The 15407-nt window shown below is 40.0% G+C and overlaps 1 protein-coding gene across 1 annotated transcript in view; it reads left to right on the forward strand.

Moving 5' to 3' along the window:
- Positions 1–3799: 3799 nt before the first annotated feature.
- LOC106582098 (F-box-like/WD repeat-containing protein TBL1X) overlaps positions 3800–15407 on the forward strand; it is a 37454-nt gene continuing 25846 nt past the window's right edge. The window contains exon 1 of the mRNA XM_014164841.2: positions 3800–4734. The gene's annotated coding sequence lies outside the window, so the exon portion shown is untranslated. The remainder of the gene's footprint in view (positions 4735–15407) is intronic.

The following is a 15407-nucleotide window of genomic DNA, read 5'->3' on the forward strand; positions in this document are numbered from 1 at the left end:
TGAGTTGGAGGCGTGCCTGGCCACGCAGTCATGGGTGAACAGGGAGTACAGGAGGGGGCTGAGCACACACCCTTGTGGGCCCCAGTGTTGAGGATCAGTGAAGTGGAGATGTTATTTCCTACCTTCACCACCTGGGGGCGGCCCGTCAGGAAGTCCAGGACCCAATTGCACAGGGCGGGGTTGAGACCCAGGGCCTCAAGCTTAATTCTGAGGTTGAGGGTACTACGGTGTTGAATGCTGAGCTGTAGTCAATGAACAGCATTCTTACATAGGTATTCCTCTTGTCTAGATGGGATAGGGCAGTGTGCAGTGTGATGGCGATTGCATCGTCTGTTGACCTATTGGGTGGTAAGCAAATTGAAGTGGGTCTAGGTTGACAGGTAAGGTAAAGGTGATATGATCCTTGACTAGTCTCTCAAAGCTCTTCATGATGACAGAATTAAGTGCTATGGGGCGATAGTCATTTAGTTCAGTTACCTTTGCCTTCTTTGGTACAGGAACAATGGTGGCCATCTTGAAGCATGTGGGGACAGCAGATTGGGATAGGGAGAGATTGAATATGTCCGTAAACACTCCAGCCAGCGGCTAGGCTACAGTATACAGTTTGTATCATATCACTATCACTGTTGAAATAAAATGTGGAAACGGGTAACAGTTTACACATATGAAGCTACACTGTAAAAACTCTAGTAGCAACATAAAATATTGTTACATATTACATTAATACCTGCATTGTATTTGTTTGGTCATTACATGGTGGACTGCTTCTCCAATTATTAGGCTATTACATTATTGTTATTACAACAAAAACACTCAAATTCATAACAATGCAATCACAAAAAGATGAATAAAGTACTATGTAATTACAGTGTTATTTCATAGGTATGACTCTATTGCTATCTTTTATAAAGCGTGTGCATGGTAGGTAGCCTACTCTGACCTCAGCCACGGCCTGTTCACCCCGATACCATCTAGAAGACGGAGACAGTGCAGGTGCATCAAAGCTGGAATAGAGACAAAAAAACCCAGCTTCTATCTCCAGGCCATCAGACTGTTAAACATTCACCACTAGCCAGCCTCTGCCCAGTACCCTGCCCTGAACTTTAGTCACTGTTACTAGCCGGCTACCACCTAGTACTTTAACCCTGCACCTTTTATAGGTTCAATTACAGGCTCAAAATGGCCAGAAACAAAGACTTTGTTCTGAAACTCGTCAGTCTATTCTTGTTCTGAGAAATGAAGGCTATTCCATGCGAGAAATTTACAAGAAACTGAAGATCTCGTACAACGCTGTGTACTACTCCCTTCACAGAACAGTGCAAACTGGCTCTAACCAGAATAGAAAGAGGAGTGGGAGGCCCCGGTGCACAACTGAGCAAGAGGACAAGTACATTAGAGTGTCTAGTTTGAGAAGCAGACACCTCACATGTCCTCTTGCAGCTTCATTAAATAGTACCCGCAAGACACCAGTCTCAACGTCAACAGTGAAGAGGCAACTCCGGGATGCTGGCCTTCTAGGCAGAGTTGCAAAGAAAAAGCCATATCTCAGACTGGCCAATAAAAAAAAAAGATTAAGATGGGAAAAAGAACACAGACACTGGACAGAGGAACTCTGCCTAGAAGGCCAGCATCCCGGAGTTGCTTCTTCACTGTTGACGTTGAGACTGGTGTTTTGAGGGTACTATTTAATGAAGCTGCCAGTTGAGGACTTGTGGGGTGTCTGTTTCTCAAACTAGACACTCTAATGTACTTGTCCTCTTGCTCAGTTGTGCACCGGGGCCATTTTGAGCCTGTAATCTAACCCACAGATGCTGATGCTCCAGATACTCAACTAGTCTAAAGAAGGCCAGTTTTATTGCTTCTTTAATCAGAACAGCAGTTTTCAGCTGTGCTAACATAATTGCAAAAGGGTTTTGTAATGATCAATTAGCCTTTTAAAATGATAAACTTGGATTAGCTAACACAACGTGCCATTGGAACACAGGAGTGATGGTTGCTGATAATGGGCCTCTGTACGCCTATGTAGATATTCCCTAAAAAATCAGCCATTTCCAGCTACAATAGTCATTTACAACATTAACAATGTCTACACTGTATTTCTGAGCAATTTTATGTTATTTAAAAATGGACAAAAAAATGTACTTTTCTTTCAAAAACAAGGACATTTCTAAGTGGCCCCAAACTTCTGAACGGTAGTGTATACTGAACAAAAATGTAAACGCAACATGTAAAGTGTTGGACCTATGTTCCATGAGCTGAAATAAATGATTCCAGAAATGTTCCATACACACAAAAAGCTTTTTTCTCTCCAATTTTGTGCACAAATTTGTTTACATCTTTCTTAGTGAGCATTTCTCCTTCGCCAAAATAATCCATCCACCTGACAGGTGTGTCATATCAAGAAGCTGATTAAACAACAACTTGTGCTGGGGACAATAAAAGGCCAATCTAAAATGTTCAGCTGTGTCCCACAACACAATGCCACAGATGTCTCAAGTTTTGAGGGAGTGTGCAATTGGCATGCTGACTGCAGGAATGTCCACCTGAGCTGTTACCAGAGAATGTAATGTTGTTTTAGGGAATTTGGCAGTACGTCCAACCAGCCTCGCAACCGCAGACCACGTATAACCACGCCAGCCCAGGACATTCCCTCCCAGCTTCTTCACCTGCGGCATCATCTGAGACAAGCCACCCAGACAGCTGATGATACTGAGGAGTATTTATTTCTGTAATAAAGCCCTTTTGTGGGGAAAAACTCATTCTGATTGGCTGTGCCTGGCTCCCCAGTGGGTGGGCCTATGCCTTCCCAGGCCCACCCATGGCTGTGCCCCTTCCCAGTCATGTGAAATCCATAAATTGGGGCCTAAGGAATTAATTTTAATTAATTGTTGCATGTAGCGTTTATATTTTTGTTCAGTATACATAGTCATTGAACACTGGTCATAGTAATAATGTTTGCATACTGTTTTACCCACTTCATATGTATATACTGTATTCTAGTCAAGGCCTATCCTATATAACTACTACAATGTTATATTCATATACTACCAATAATGTCTATACACACAATAAGATACATATATATTTATATCCCGGACTCTGACATTGCCTGTTCTAATATTTCAATATTTCTTAATTCCCTTCTTTTTATTTTTGGGATTTGCGCGTAATGTTTTGTATTGTCAGGTATTACTGCACGGTTGGAGCTAGGAACTTAAGCATTTCACTACACCTGCGATAACATCTGCTAAATATGTGTACGCGACCAATAACATTTTATTTTATGATTAAATTACATAATTCTGTAGTCTTTGTGCGCAAATATTCAAGCTCATACGGTAACCAAAGGAATGTGTCACACCAATGTAGAGCTGTAATGATGTCAACTTGTTATTTACTTTCCGAATCTGAATGACTGAGCAAGGCGAAAAGAGAATTAATCAACCACTATGTGACTCGGCAGGCAAAAAATACGGAACTGTGGGGGAGGGGTAATGACCGCTAAGGCCACATACAATGTAGGGTTGCATCATGAAAAGACTTCAGCTGCTGTAGCCTTTTTGTTTTACTAGGACCAACCAACCCAGGGTTTCTGGCCTTTGTGCATTATATGGTGCATATTAGTAATTTTTAACAAAACTAAGATTATAATACCTGCAATTCTTCAATCTTGGAATTCTGATTAATTAAAAATATATATTTTGGGATTACCGTTTAGCATATTCTTGATTGATGTAGGATGTCTAATCAAACAATATAATTTGAGCATCTAAAGTAATACATAGGCCTAGTTTGAAATTATATCACAAAATACGTTTTATATTGGGTTGCAATGAAATTAATCAATCATTTATATTAGCCTTTTAAAATGTTCAAATGCAATGTAAAAAAGACAAGTAGGCTACCAAAGACAATACATTAATCTAGCCACAATGCTCTTTGATTGTAGTTTTGCAGTGACTATGTTCTGAGACCACATGAAGGTCTACATTATGTACATGGCAATATAATACAAATTACTTTTTTAAAACCATAACAAATTGCACAATAAAGGTCAAACAAAGTCATTCACTAGCACTAGTTGCTCAAGCTGTAAAGGAAATGACTTGTGGTCAACATGATGGTCAACATCACATGGTCATTTAGTTACATTTTACTGGAAGGAATTTCATGTTTTGAATAAGCAGGTTTAAGGTCAGGTGCTAGATAGATAGACTGTCATAAATTGTAGGTCATGACAGTCTCCCCCCCCCCCCCCCTCCATTCAAGTAAATTCAAAGGGCATTATTGGCATGGGAAACACGTGTTTACATTGTCAAAGCAAGTGGAATAGACAATAAACAAAAAGGGAAATAAACAAGGGAAATAATACCCCCCACTCTCGCTCGCTCTCTCTCTCTCTCTGTCTCTCTCTATGCCGATGAGTGTTTGCTGCCGTCTCTTCGTTTCATTCTCAGAATCGCTGGAAACTCTATTCCACACATCCCCAGCTTTATTTAGACCTCAAGCTTCTTTAAACTTTACATCCCACACAAACATTCGCGAGGAAATATATTTTAGACCGTTTATGTTCCCTTCGGTACGCAGAGATTGCACTGGTGGTCAGAACTTGAATTATGATAAGCAAAATGGGAGGAAAGTCGTTTCTTGCTCACTGAAGTTGGAGGCTATCCTAGTGGAAGTGGAAGAGGTGGCGGCAGGTCGGCAACACCACGAGCTCACTCTCTGAGAAAGGTACGTTAAAACTTTCGCTCAAGTTTCATGAATTGTAACATTGTAATTTCATGAATGATACATTGTTGCATGTAATTACTTGCTGAACTTAGTAACACTGTTTATTATGAATCATTTACTGGGTCACATTAATCACTTTACATGTGTATAAATGTTTCCCGAAGGAACATTGTTCTTTATTTTTTATTGTATTATTATTATTATTAGTAGTAGTAGTAACGAGATAGGCTTATCAAAACGTTGCCCTTTTTATTTTGACATAATAGTCGAATTACTGTATGTTTGGGCATAAATGAAAGCTTTTGTTTTGAACTACAAGACATCAAATCCATCAACTTTTGGTGGCTATTGTTTCCCAGATTTTTTTATTATAATTAAGTTTGAGTATTTAAAGTTACTTCATCGGTTTTCTTTCTCATATACTCTGCGAACTGTAATGGTATTGGCTACATTTAAAGGGTATTGCACATGCTGATAGTTCGCAATGAGTGGGGGAGGGGAAGTAGATTCAATACACCACCAGTCGTTGGTTTCACGAGTAAGTAGCCTGCTGCCACGGTTACTTCTTGTTACAGTATCAGTCAAAATGGTGACATTTAGACCATGTACAAAAACAACCTTCACCCTCATGCCTATTCAATAAATTATTTAGAATGCTAATTGGGCATTAGATTTTACAGTTGGTTTATTTATGTTTACACGTGACATTAGATGAACCTTTAAAGAATGATTATACTGATTGTTGGCACTTCATTTCTGAAGGGTATTGGGGAAGCTTTAGGAACAAAGACTGGGAGGTTTGAAAGAGGCATCATCATGTCATGGGATGTAGCCTAGGCCTATATGGCACCACCTCTAACACCTGTTGATCTGGTGATTATATGGTCGAACTGTGATTTTTCTAGATCTAGGTCCTTACTTTAGACACAAAATATGGTGATGTAAAGACGACTTAGGCTCTATATTAACGTAAAGTAATTTCCATCCTCCCACTTAAGTTTATGGGATAATGTGCAGACATGTAAGACTTGACAACACCCACCAACATTCTTCAATGTATTGGCAACAGTTCACCAGTACAGTGACACTGGAATTATCTTACTCCAACTCCAAATATGATCGTCCATTAATAAGGAATTTGAACTAATAAAAGTGTAGAATCCCACAACAAAAACTGGAGCTCGTTGTGCCTGTGTCCATTGGTTTGGTTGTAGATTAAACCAAATGAGTCATAAAAAAACAACTGGTTTAGTGCCATCTATTAAAAGAACAATGGGGGTGTATTATAGCGTAATTGCTTGTCCTCGACGACTCGAGGCTTTTCCATTTGTTGAATTCTACAAGCTATTAGAGAGTGGTAATGTTGGAATCCATTAGTAAGCTATGGCTGTGTGAACCTTGGTAGAATGGCACCGTGTTGGAAATGGAGTGGTAACAGCAATGCTAAATCTCCATGATATTTGAATTGATTTATGCCTCAGTGAACATTCTGTTCTGGGAGATTGTATTGTGGTTTTTCTTCTGATAGGCTGTTTCAGAAGACTCAGTTTACACTTGAGTGTCTCAGCGTTCTAGGGGTATATGTCTACTGAAGGCTCAGTGAGCTTGTTTGAAACGACACTACACCTTTTGGCTTTAGTGTTGACTGTGTGTGTTCATGTAATAAATGAGCTCCAGGGCAATGATCCAGTTTTATGTTTCAGATGTAATCTTTGTCCTCAGTCAGGATGTAGTTTTTTTTTACAATTACATTTTTCATTTGTTCAAATAGACAAGTTTTACATGCAAAAGAAACATTAATTGACGAACAAGAGAAAGCAGCGGAACACATAAAAGGTAGCCTATTACCCTCCATGGCATGGACCAATAACGCAACCCCTCCAGTCTCCAATGTCCCACTATAGGTTAATGGTCATTTAGACATTCTCCTTCAGACAGTAGTTTGTTGTTTCATTTGGGTACACATTTTTTAATTTCGTTATAAATGTGTTGGTTACCCCTTTCTGCAGGAGATGGAGGTTATTTTCTGTCGAACTCCCATTTGTTCACAGCAGTGCTTCGTTCCCCATACACCAGCAGTACTTGAAATTAGCCCACATACAGAAATCCCATGTGACAACCACTCTCAATCTCAGCATTTGTCCAAATGTTTATGCAGCAATATTTATTCCTAATAGAACATGGGAGGAGGCATGGCAAGCCCTCCCTTCTAGAGGGGTTTAAGGTTCACGTGGGCCACCAGTGTTGGCAGGCCAATATATTACATAGAAGTAACACTCATTACAGTACAGCCTTGTTCAAGACTACAGCTATTTATTTGGGACCAGGGGTGGCTGTGCCTTTATGACCTTACAATTGTGTTCAGGCTAGGCAATAAGGACAAGTTGGAGGTCTGTCTAGAGTGGACTGGAGGCCTCAACAGAAACCTCAATGTACATGTTGATACGGCAACTGCTCTCTTGCTCGCTGCAGCTGCAAATCAATGTCTATTCTTGGACCTAAACTGTAATGATTGTTAGTGCCCTTGTTTGAAAGCTGTAGAATCCAGATACATTCTGCTCCTGATAAAGCACTAAAGTAATTGATGCATATCCAATCAGTTATGCTGTGAGTTGTGTAAGCGAGCATATAGGATATGTATGTATATACAGTACCAGTCCAAAGTTTGGACAAACCTAATCATTCATGGGTTTTTCTTTATTTTTAGTATTTTCTACATTGTAGAATAGTGAAGACATCAAAACTATGAAACAACAGAAATGGAATCCTGTACTAACCAAAAAAGTGTTAAACAAATCAAAATATATTTGAGATTCTTCAAAGTAGCCACCCTTTGCCTTGATGACAACTTTGCACGCTCTTGACATTCTATCAACCAGCTTCATGAGGTAGTCAACTGGAATGCATTTTAATTAACAGGCATGCTTTGTAAAATTTAATTTGTGGAATTTCTTTCTTAATGCATTTGAGCCAATCAGTTGTGTTGTGACAAGATAGGGTTGGTATACAGAAGATAGCCCTATTTGGTAAAAGACCAAGTCCATATTATGGCAAGAACAGCTCAAAAAAGCAAAGAGAAACAACAGTCCATCATTGACTGACCTTCATGTCTTAAAGTAATCTGGAAAATGTCAAGAACTTTGAAAGTTTCTTCAAGTGCAGTCGCATAACAAAGAAGTATTACAAGTGCTATGATGAAACTGGGTCTCATGAGGACTGCCACAGGAAAGGAAGATCCAGAGTTACCTCTGCTGCAGAGGATAAGTTCATTAGAGTTACCAGCCTCAGAAATTGCAGCCCAAATAAATGCTTCACAGAGTTCAAGTAACACATATCTCAACATCAACTGTTCAGAGGAGACTGCGTGAATCAGGCCTTCATGGCCAAATTGCTGCAAAGAAACCACTACTAAAGGACACCAATAAGAAGAAGAGACTTGCTTGGGCCAAGAAACACAAGCAATGGACATTAGACCGGTGGAAATCTGTCCTTTGGTCTGATGAGTCCAAATTTGAGATTTTTGTTTCCATCCGCCATGTCTTTGTGAGACGCAGAGTAGCTGAATGGATGATCTCCACATTTGTGGTTCCCACTATGAAGCATGGAGGTGATGGAGTGGGGGTGCTTTGCTGGTGACACTGTCTGTGATTTATTTAGAATTCAAGGCACTCTTAACCAGCATGGCTACCACAGCATTCTGCAGCAATACGCCATCCCATCTGGTTTGGGCTTAGTGGGACTATCATTTGTTTCTCAACAGGACAATGACCCAACACACCTCCAGGCTGGGTATGGGCTATTTGACCAAGAAGGAGAGTGATGGAGTGCTGCATCAGATGACCTGGCCTCCACAATCACCCGACCTCAACCCAATTGAGATGGTTTGGGATGAGTTGGACCGCAGAGTGAAGGAAAAGCAGCCAACAAGTGCTCTGCATATGTGGGAACTCCTTCAAGACTGTTGGAAAAGCATTCCAGGTGAAGCTGGTTGAGAAAATGCCAAGAATGTGCAAAGCTGTCATCAAGGCAAAGGGTAGCTACTTTGAAGAATCTGAAATATAAAATATTTAGATTTTTTTAACACTTTTTTGGTTACTACATGATTCCATGTGTTATTTCATAGTTTTGATGTCATCACTATTATTCTACAATGTAGAAAATAGTAAAAATAAAGAAAAACCTTTCAATGAGTAGGTGTGTCCAAACTTTTGACTGGTACTGTGTGCCGTGTGTGTGAGGTGTCATAAAAAAAGGAAAGCAAGAGATTTGTGTGAGTGAAATACAGGGGGATTCATATTCACATTTAAACACACACTGCAAAGTATGGTTTAGATTTGTTTGTTGACCAATATCACACTGCAATTGGAGTAATTGGGTGGCATTTACTGTGAACTCATGATACAATTGCAGCATCCGAAAGGAATTCCCAATATGTGTGACATTGTATTGTCCCCAATGAGTTGTGAAGTTGTTTTTTAGTGTGAAAAAAAAGTTTGCAGTGTGTCCCTTCTCTAGTATTCTATTGCTGTATTTTTTTTCCTGAGAATCTTTTGTTTGTTGTGAATAGTCACCCTTGAATCATTACTGTATGTCAATTTCTATTTTTTAGGAATTAGTGTCTTAGACATTTGATTGGAGAGTATATGTCGGAGCTCAGAGAATAAAAATATCACTGTACCCTGCAATTACATCTGCGACCCTGTGCATGTGACTCATTTTTTAAATGTTACATTTATTTAACTTTACAAGTCAGTGACGGCCTACCCCAGCCAAACCCTAACCCGGACGATGCTGGGCCAGTTGTGCGCCGCCTTATGGGACTCCCAATCACGGGCAGTTGTGATACAGCAACCAGGGTCTGTAGTGACGCCTCTAGCACTGAGATGCAGTGCCTTTGACCACTGCGCCACTCGGGAGCCCAAAAAACTCATCTACTGTAAATCTATCATTAACCAAAGTCGAAACAGTGTCTTTCTTCTAGCAATGGGACATAGTCACTGCAGTTAAAATAAGATAACATTGAAGTTAATAATTCATGGTGTTAGTTGTAATGATTTCTGATACTCGAATTATGTTTGTGTTGATCATCCATCTGCTCTGCTCTTGGCCATTGCCAGCCTCTGTCTGTTAAGGTTATCAGGTTATCAGGTTATCAGGTTTCCAGGATAACCCTGTCCTTGAATAGTGGCTCTGGAATGGATCCCAAACATTCATGTGTAGGATGCCAGAGAGAGTCTACCTCAGTTAGTTATTATCTCTGCCATTTCCTGCCGTTTGTAGTTTGAAACAGCCATACGCTCTCATAATGATACCACTGGAGGTTCTGAGAGGTTGACTAACACCTAGACACTGTGACAAGTAATACAGACTTTGTCTTGTATCTGAATTCACGGCCCTACCATTTTAACTTCTCAGAAAAAGCTGTTTGGTTGAGATTTGAGATCATTTTTTATTCCTTAGATGTCTTAAACCCACACCTTGTGATAAGCTAATTTGTAAAGTAATAACCAAATGCAAGCGGTTCCTCTACCATGGTGGAGTAGGCTAGGGCACTCAGCCAAACCAGATATTGGCAGCGTGGAGGTCCTATATAAATAGCTCTGCGTTTGCATAGATAGTAGAGGTCGACCGATTAATCGGAATGGCCGATTTAATTAGGGACGGTTTTCAAGTTTTCATAACAATCGGAAATCGGTATTTATGGACACCAATTTTCTTTATTTAAAAAAAAATAAAAAATCACCTTTATTTAACTAGGCAAGTCAGTTAAGAACACATTCTTATTGTCAATGACGGCCTAGGAACGGTGGGATAACTGCCTTGTTCAGGGGCAGAACGACAGATTTTTACCTTAGTCCAACGCTCTAACCACCTGCCTTACATTGTACTCCACGAGGAGCCTGCGTGGCAGGCTGACTACCTGTTATGCGAGGGCAGCAAGAAGCCAAGGTAAGTTGCTAGCTAGCATTAAACTTATAAAAAAACAATCAATCTTCACATAACTAGTGATTAACTACACATGGTTAATGATATTACTAGTTTATCTAGCGTGTCCTGCGTTGCATATAATCGATGCGGTGCCTGTTAATTTCTCATCGAATCACAGCCTACTTTGCCAAACGGGTGATGATTTGGGGAGGATGACGTTGTTTTTCTGCTGTCAAGAGCCTCATCTCCTGTGTGGCTCAGTTGGTAGAGCATGGTGTTTGCAACGCCAGGGTTGTGGGTTCGATTCCCACGGGGGACCAGTACGGAATTTTTTTAATGAAATGTATGCATTCACTACTGTAAGTCGCTCTGGATAAGAGCGTCTGCTAAATGACTAAAATGTAAAATGTAATTTGGCACTGTCATTGCACCTAACCATAAACATCAATGCCTTTCTTTAAAATCAATACGCAAGTATATATTTTTAAACCTGCATATTTAGTTAATATTGCCTGCTAACATGAATTTCTTATAATTAGGGAAATTGTGTCACTTCTCTTGCGTTCCGTGCAAGCAGTCAGGGTATATGCAGCAGTTTGGGCCACCTGGCTCGTTGCGAACTGTGTGAAGTCCATTTATTCCTAACAACGACCGTAATTAATTTGCCAGAATTGTACATAATTATGACATAACATTGAAGGTTGTACAATGTAACAGCAATATTTAGAATTAGGGATGCCACCCGTTAGATAAAATACGGAACGGTTCCGTATTTCACTGAAAGAATAAACGTTTTGTTTTCGAAATTATAATTTCCGGATTCGACCATATTAATGACCAAAGGCTCGTATTTCTATGTCTTATAATTAAGTCTATGATTTGATATTTTATAGAGCAGTCTGACTGAGCGATGGTAGGCAGCAGCAGGCTCGTAAGCATTCATTCAAACAGCACTTTCGCGTGTTTGCCAGCAGCTCTTCGCAATTCTTCAAGCATTGAGCTGTTTATGACTTCAAGCCTATCAACTCCCGAGATTAGGCTGGTGTAACCGATGTGAAATAGCTAGCTAGTTAGCAGGGTGGCTAATATCTGCATTACCAAATGAGGAGAGTTACAAGCACAACAGTCTGAGTTAAACTACATCTTTAATAATTAAGATACTTTTGCAAAAGCACTTCGACCTTCTTCAATGATGCACTATCTCAAATGAACCATTGAAAAAGTGATTACACAAAAGTACAAAGATCTTTTATACCCCAGTTAGGGTTTCTTCTCTGGGTCTTATGTTTGTGCTATGTTGGCATATTGGCAATTTACATAAAGGTTGTATGTTGAATAGCTTGTGATTGATTATGAGCCTGTGATGTTGTCACCATCCCAAGTGTTTTTACCCACTGTGGTGATGAGTTGGGCAAAGTTGTAAGGGACAGAGAGGAAGATGTTCAAGAGGAAGTAGGAGGATGGGGAGAATTTATTGATTTTGACACTGATCTGTAAACAGGGGGGGGGGGTACATGTCTCCAATAAACTGTGAAAACTGCATAGAACGGTGTTCTAGCCATAAGAGCCAATATCACTCATCTTCAGCCTGTCTAGGCAGCATTGAGAAATATCTCCCATGCATATATCTGTTTGCCTTAGTCTTGGATAAATGGGTTTGGATATATGCACCAATGTCACTCAGGCTTTGTTACTGTGTTCATGCATTACAACATGTGAGTCAGAGAATGGGTTGGAATGATGGTCATGCCCAGTATTTCCATGGACTGTTACTGCTTGCCTGTCTGACCCTGGTGCAATAAAGGCTCTGTGGGGGTCTAAAGGTGTCAGCATGCTTCAGTTCGGCTGGCGCCTAACCAAACGAGTGTGCTCGCATATTCCCTTAAAATATCTTCACTTGAAAAATGAGAAAAGCGGCAATAGTACTGTTTGTCCGTTTTGAGACGCTGTAGCCAGTATACACTTCCTCAAAATAGTCCGAATTAATCTAAGATAACTCGAGAAATCTGTCATTCATTTTGACATTTTTGCTGAGGAGATCTTAGTCGGGCAATTTTACATCTAAGATGTTTGGTGCAATATTTCTCAATGAAAAAAACGTGCATGAAAATTAGTTGTCTCTCATTGAATGACAACAAAGACTTTATTGAAGAATCCCTACTGTTGACCAGTTACCAACGAAGGGGTGTAGACTGGTCAACAGCATGGCTTAAATAATGCATGTTTTACCAAAATTCCATTGCATTTCCTATTCTCTAAATCAGTCTGTCGTATTTGTGTATAGAGAGTTATTATCCTACCCATGTTAGATTACGGAGACATAATCTATAGATCTATAGATAGTAAGGGTGCTCTCGAGCTAGATGTTCTTTACCATTCGGCTGTCAGATTTGCCACCAATTCTCCTTATAGTACACATACTCTTCTGTAAACTGGTCATCTCTGTACACCCATTGCAAGACCCACTGGTTGATGCTTATTCATAAAAGCCTCTTAGGTCTCACTATCTGAAATATCATCTACTGCAGCCCTCATCATCCACATACAACACCCGTTTTGCCAGTCGCATTCTGTTAAAGGTCCCAAAAGCGCACACATCCCTGGGTCGCTCGTCTTTCCAGTACGCTGCAGCTAGCCACTGGAACAAGCTGCAACAAACACTCAAACTGGACAGTTTTATCTCAATCTCTATATTCAAAGACTCAATCATGGACATTCTTACTGACAGTTGTGGCTGCTTTGTGTGATGTATTGTCTCTACCTTCTTGCCCTTTGTGCTGTTGTCTGTGCCCAATAATGTTTGTACCCTGTTTTGTGCTGCGACTATGTTGTGTTGCTACCATGCTGTGTTATCATGTGTTGCTGCCATGCTATGTTGTTGTCTTAGGTATCTCTTTATGTAGTGTTGTCTCTCTTGTGATGTTTTGTCCTATATTTTGATTTAATAAATATTTTATTTTTAATCCCATCCCCGACCTGCAGGAGGCCTTTGCCTTTTGGTAGGCCGTCATTGTAAATCAGAATTTGTTCTTAACTGATTTGCCTAGTTAAATGAATAATAAATACAATTTAAAGCAAGCTATTGGCTCCATACAATCAATAGTCTAGTCTACTCATGGACGAAGGTTTCTGTCGCCAATCACGTACTGTTATGAGAATCATGGAGATGTGTACCAATAGGCCATCACTGGTTCTGTCAGACATCCATCTCATTCAGGGACATGATGGAGTGAATGGCTTTTGGCTAATCTAATCATAAACACTGCAGTCAGGAATTTCTGTCCTGTTGTCATATCTGCATGCATGGATTTACAGGCTATGAAATATTTAAAGCTTGTGATATAGCCTGACTGGTACGTTTCAGGCTGGCTGTCATGATAGCCATCACAACTTGAACTTGTAAGGCCTATAAAAAAATATTGGCTTAGGTATATCCTTTGTCTTGAGTTAAAACAACAAAAAAGCAGTCTTCAAAGTCGCCTCCTGGCTTGCTTTGTTCTCCAATATAGTGAATTAACTAAGAGAGAGGAGGCTGAATGAGTTTGCTAATGCCTTTTGCAGTGAGCATTACTGAGGAATACGGTTTCTGTTCAACCAGATGCCACGGTCCCCTCCACAGAGCCTGGGTGTTTAGATCCACACAGCCTGTACAGAGGATAATAGTGATGGGATAAAAACTGATACACTAGAGTATCGCAATATTTATTTTTGACGATATTATATAGATTACATGACTCCAAGTATTGATTCTCCAATTTTTTTGGTCGCAATAAAATACCAGTATCGAATCGCAATACATAAAGAATCGTGAGAATCGAAATACATATCAGCACCTAAGTATCGGGTGATTCCTGGCAATTCTCAGCCCTAGAGGAGGATGGATAAAAATTACAAGGTTTATTCCACAATGCTGTAATTGCCCTGGTGGTTCTGCTGTCAGAACCATTCTACTATTCTCGTTCTCCCTCGGTTGCTCTGGTAAATGCAAAAGTCTAAAAATATTGTCACCGGTAGACCTATGCGACGCAAAGCAGTGGATTTTGAGTGTAGCGGATCATAGTTCATGTTCATAATGATAAGTCATGATGAATCCCTTCAATTAGCCTAAGTATCTGTCTCTATCCCATATGTTCTCCAGGGAGCCACAAAATAAAGGTTATAGATAACTCAGGATAAGGTTTCAAAGGGGGGGTATTTTACTGAAAACTTGCGAAGTTGACGAGTAAACTACTGGAATTTTGCTATCATTCAAGGATTTTATGTTATCTATCAAAAGACTTCATGTGGCTCGTTTGGGTTCTTCAGATTATCACACGTGTCTGTAATTTTCTCTGGACCTCTCTCTGGCCTTATCACATGTAAAATATATGAAATAATTAAATAAGATTTAAAAAATAGAATGACAAAGCTGTCAAACATTATCCTAAATATAAACCATCGACTTAGTGAATACCATTGGTGTTTTAAATAAGGATTTTAAGCCTTGAGACAATTGAGACATGGATTGTGTATGTGTGCCATTCCGAGGGTGAATAGGCAGGAAAAAATATTTAAGTGCCTTTTGAACAGAGTATGGTAGTAGGTGCCAGGTGTACCGGTTTGAGTGTGTCAAGAACGGCAATGCTGCTGGATTTCCCATATGTATCAAGAATGGTCCACCACCAAAAGGACATCCAGCCAACTTGACACAACTGTGGGAAGCATTGAGCTAGCATCCCTGTGGAATGCTTTCGACACCTTGTAGA

This window comes from Salmo salar, chromosome ssa21 (assembly GCF_905237065.1).
Source record: "Salmo salar chromosome ssa21, Ssal_v3.1, whole genome shotgun sequence".
NCBI classification, from domain to species: domain Eukaryota; kingdom Metazoa; phylum Chordata; class Actinopteri; order Salmoniformes; family Salmonidae; genus Salmo; species Salmo salar.